Here is a 5,321-nt window from a genome sequence, read left to right as displayed (position 1 = left end):
ATGTGGGATCTACTTTTGAAGAGCACGTCGCGAGGGCTTTAACGATGAAAATGGATGTGAATTTTGACACACGGATTGAAAGTTATGGCTTTTTAAAATTTTAAAATCATAAAATAAATGCAAACAAACACATGCACATGCATATGCATGCACAGAAGAAGATGCATATACTGGCATTTCATACGTAGCAGGAAAAAAGACTACTAGATGACTATTCTAATTAAAAGAGAAGACAAAAAAATACCTAAAATGGCGGGCCACTCGCTAAGCATCCCGGGCGGCCGTGCGCCCGCTAGATGCGTCCAATAGGATTTGGGTAGTGGCCTTACGCAGAATTCTGGTGCTCGGCCCTAGGCCGTCACAATTAGAAGCCTTGTGCCAACTCCAACCAAACCCGGTCCAAAGGGTCCGGGGCGGTGCTTCTCCCCCCACAATCGCCGGTGTCCTAATCTCTCACTCTTCCCATAGCCCACGAACCGGCGGCAAGCGCGCCTCGACCACGCAGCCGGGGCCACGCTCCGGCCGCCTTCTCCGCGCCGGCTGGCTGGGTCATCGCCGTTCCTTGGCGGGCAGGGTTATCGCGGTTCGTCTCTTACAATTATTAATTACTTTTTCTGTATGTGCTCGTTTGCCTAGTTATCTTCCCATAGCTTTTCTGTATGTGCTACCCGCCGTTAAGCGAGGCGAGGCCATGCCACCACCCATTTTTGGCTGCTCTAGTCTACTGTCTACGGGGTGATCCCCTGTAATTAATTTTGTAGGTGATTTTGAGTGAAATATATGAGTGCTCCCCCAAAAGATGCAGTATGTTGGGATAATGGCGTCAGATGTTGTTTCCTTGATACTAGGTTTTACCAGTTGGAAAAGTAGCAGAACATTTGTATGGTAAAAGGATTGTAGCTTCGGATTGGTATTGCATGGCTAGCTTGGCAACTCAATCCATTCAATTCTGAAAAGCAAGTTTTGTAACTTCTGAGCATATGTAAAAACACTAAAAAAGTAGGGTACAACTCTGGAGAAAATGTTTACAATTTCTTAACTAGCAAACAGTGCAGTTGAGACACGCGATTCTGTGGAATCAAGCATCACTGTCAACTACACATAAAATGCAGTTAATCAAGTGAACTGCACCCAAGAAAATGCGGTCGAATCAACCGCATTGCTCTTAACTGTACCAAAAAATGCAGGTCAATCAAATCAGCTGCATGGGAAATGCAGTTGAACTTGAATCCAGTCAATTGTACGAAAAATGCAGTTGAATCAGCTACCTCACCGCATGAAAATGCAGATAAATCAACTGCATTGCTGCCAATTGTTCTGCACAGAAGAATTTGTTAGGAATATGCAACTTGTATTCCCATGAGGCCATAGGCCGATATATATACACGTACATGTGTGGAACATATGCAGGAAACCCCTTATACAACGGGATAAATACAAAGGGGTACATGACTTATATTATAACTCTAACACCCTCCCTCAAACTCATGGTGGATGAACAACAATGAGTTTGGAGAGATAAAAGCCATGGTGTGCTCTAGTCTGGGCCTTCGTCAGGAAATCCGCCAACTGTAACTCAGAAGGCACATACTGAAGAGCAATAACCTGATCCTGCACACCAGCGTGCACATAGAAAGCATCAACACCAATATGCTTGGTGAGCTCATGCTTCACAGGATCACGCGCAATGCTAATAGCACATGTACTGTCAGATAAGAGCAGAGTCGGTGTAGTGACAGAAACACCAAAATCCTGAAGTAACCACCGTAACCAAGTCACCTCTGCCGTCAAAAGAGCCATTGCTCGCAACTCAGCCTCGGCACTCGAACGGGAAACTGCAATCTGTTTCTTCATCTTCCAGGCAATGAGAGAACCACCAAGAAAAACACAGTAAGCAGAAAGTGAACGGCGATCTGAAGGATCACTAGCCCACATAGCATCCGAATAGGCCTGAAGCTGTAAAGAACTGGAGCGAGGAAAGAATAGATGGTGAGAGATCGTGCCCCGAAGATATCGAAGAACACGAAGGAGATGACTATAGTGAACCATGTGGGAGCAGAGACGAACTGACTCAAAATATGAACCGGATAAGAGATGTCCAGACGAGTGACAGCTAGATAGACAATACTGCCAACAAGATGACGATAACGCGTCGGGTCAGGGAGAGGATCACCATCAGTAGCACGGAGGTGAAGATTGAGCTCCATAGGAGTCTCAACAATGCGCTCGTCAGTAAGAGCAACACGAGCAAGAAGATCCTGGATATACTTTTCCTGGGATATAAAAAAGCCATCAGAGGTAGAAGAGACTTCAATCCCAAGAAAGTAGCGCAGAGGTCCAAGATCAGACATAAGAAACTGCTCACTAAGACGAGCCTTTACAAAGGCAATATACTCAGGGTCGTCGCCAGTGATGATCATGTCATCAACATAGAGAAGAAGAAGAGTCCGACCACGAGTGGAGATGTGGACAAACAACGCTGGATCATGATCACTCGCTGAAAAACCAGCGGCAATCACCACAGAGGCAAAATGCTCAAACCAGGCGCGAGGGGCTTGCTTAAGGCCATAGAGAGAGCGACGAAGACGACAGACCATGCCATCAGGAACAGAATACCCAGGTGGGGGTTGCATGTATACCTCCTCACGCAGCTCACCATTAAGAAAGGCATTCTTAACATCAAGCTGAGAAACAGACCAATGACGAATAGAGGCCACAGCGAGAAGTGTGCGAATAGTGGTCATATGGGCCACAGGAGCAAATGTCTCATCGTAATCACGACCATGCTCCTGCTGAAAACCACGAGCCACAAGACGAGCCTTGTAACGCTCAAGAGAACCATCAGAGCAAGTCTTAACCTTGTAGACCCACTTACAAGTGATGGGAAGAACACCGGGAGGAAGAGAAACAAGATCCCACGTGCCGGTGCGCTCAAGAGCAGCAAGCTCCTCTGCCATCGCAAACTACCATTCAGGATGAACAAGAGCATCGCGATAAGACGTAGGCTCGAGTATAGTCGAAAGAGCATATCGACTAGGAGAATAGCGGTCAGGGGGAGGGCGAGGCCGAGCCCGAAGACCATAAGGCGGCTGGGATGAGGAGGACGACGCACCAGAAGTAGATGGCATGTCAGTGGATTTATCCAGAACACGTGGACGGCGAGTATAATGAAAAGGAAAGGAGGGAAGAGGTGGAATCACTGGAGGTGGAGACGGGGAATGTAGCGATGACGAAGGTGGAGAAGGGGAAGGTATCGGTGATGAAGGTGGAGATGGGAAATGTGTCGGTGATGAAGGTGGAGAAGAATCTATAGGAGAGGATGGCGTCGGATCTGCATCAGCAGGACGAGGAATAGGAATACTGGGCACAGAGGGAGGTGTGTCAGGAAAAGTGAGGAAAGAGATATCCTCCACTGAAAAGGTTGAGGAAGATGGACGCGGGTAGAAAGGACGAGACTAATCAAAAGTTACATCCCGAGAAATACGCATCCGACGACCGATAGGATCCCAACAACGACAGCCCTTATGCTCATCACTATAGCCTAAGAAGACACAGTCAACAGACTGAGCGGAAAGTTTGGTGCGTTCACGAGGGGCTAGAAGAACATAGCAAACACAACCAAACAAACAAAGCGCCGAGTAATCAGGAGAACGATCAAAGAGACGCTCGAAAGGAACGCCACCCTGCAAGCAGTGGAAGGCTGAAGGTTGATGAGATAGGTGGAAGTGGAAACAGCCTCGGCCCAAAAGTGAGGTGGAAGAGAGGCGGCGATCATCAACGCACGAGCCGTCTCAAGAAGGTGACGATGCTTGCGCTCAGCCACGCCATTCTGAGCATGAGCACCAGGACAAGAGAACTGAGCAAGAGTACCTTGCTCGGCAAGAACTCCATGCAACATCTTGGAGATATACTCTCCAGCAGAGTCAGCACGGAACACACGAATAGGCGTAGAGAACTGAGTGTGGACCATGGTAGCAAAATGCTGATAGATAGATAAGACCTCACTATGAGAAGACATAAAATATATCCATGTGTGCCGAGAGAAATCATCTATGAAGATAATATAGTAGCGATGACCTCCCTTCGAGGCAAAGGGAGCTGGACCCCAAACATTAGAGTGAATAAGGTCGAAAGGACGCTGAGACACAGTCTCGCTATGAGGATAAGGTAACTGGATCTGTTTGCCAAGACGGCAACCCTGACAGTCTAAAGACACACCGCCGGAGACGGATCCAAGAAGGCCACGTCGAACTAAAGAGGAGAGACGAGAGACACACAAATGACCAAGGCGATGATGCCACTGCTGAAAAGAGCTAGTAGACAAGGTAACCGAGGCGGAGAGACTGGTAGCGGTAGCAGCGGAGGGAAGGTGAAGCCAGTCAAGCTCCCAGAGACCCTGAGAGTCACGGCGCCGAGGGCCAGCACCAAGGAGAGTACCAGTGTGACGGTCCAGAACAGAACAGGAGTCAAAGTCTAGAATGACCCGACAATCAGAGTCAACAATCTGACCACCAGAAAGAAGCTGCATGGTAAGTCGAGGAACATGAGCAACATCAGGAACATGAAAAGATGAGGTGCTAAGAATGCCTCGACCATTAACCGGGAGGGAGGTACCATCAGCAGTATGAACATGAACAGGAGAATCGAGTGCACGAATGGAAGACAAAGTGGATGAATCATGAGTCATATGAAAAGATGCTCCAGTATCAAGAATCCATGAAGATGTACCTGACTATGTAGAAGGTGGTCTCACAATGCCAGAAGACTCAGTAGCAGAACCAGCAGAACCTGTCGATGAAGAACCGGAAGATGGAGCTAGCAAGCATCAAAGTCGCACAATCTCCTGCTCGGTCAGGGGATGAACTGAAGAGGTCGATGTAGATGCACCCGACAATGGAGAGCCGGAGGTACTCAGCAGGGCGCGAAGTCGCGCAATCTCCTCCTGAGTGAAGTACATAGTTGAAGTAGTCGACGCAGTAATACCGGGAGATGAGCGACCACCACCATCTGTGGAAGCCGCTAGATGTGGCGGTGTAGAATGACCAGCAGCATCCACAAGGACCGGTGGAGAAGACGAGACCGTATGCAGACAAGCACCAAGCGCGAAGGGAAGACGCGTGTGCAAGGCGCGGTCAATGGAGTCATATGCACCAGCACCACCGGTGAAAGTCGCGGGAGGTGTCAGGGAAGAGCGACATTCACCGATGACAGTCGCGAGAGGAGTCGATGTAGAGCGACTATCATCATGTGCGGAGGTAACAGGAGGAGCCGCAGAAGAGCGACCAACACAGCATGCGGAAGTCGACGAAGAGGAGGACATC

The sequence above is a fragment of the Triticum aestivum genome, chromosome 2A (assembly GCF_018294505.1).
Source record: "Triticum aestivum cultivar Chinese Spring chromosome 2A, IWGSC CS RefSeq v2.1, whole genome shotgun sequence".
NCBI classification, from domain to species: domain Eukaryota; kingdom Viridiplantae; phylum Streptophyta; class Magnoliopsida; order Poales; family Poaceae; genus Triticum; species Triticum aestivum.
The sequence above is the reverse complement of the archived record's forward strand: the minus strand, read 5'-3'. Positions refer to the sequence as shown.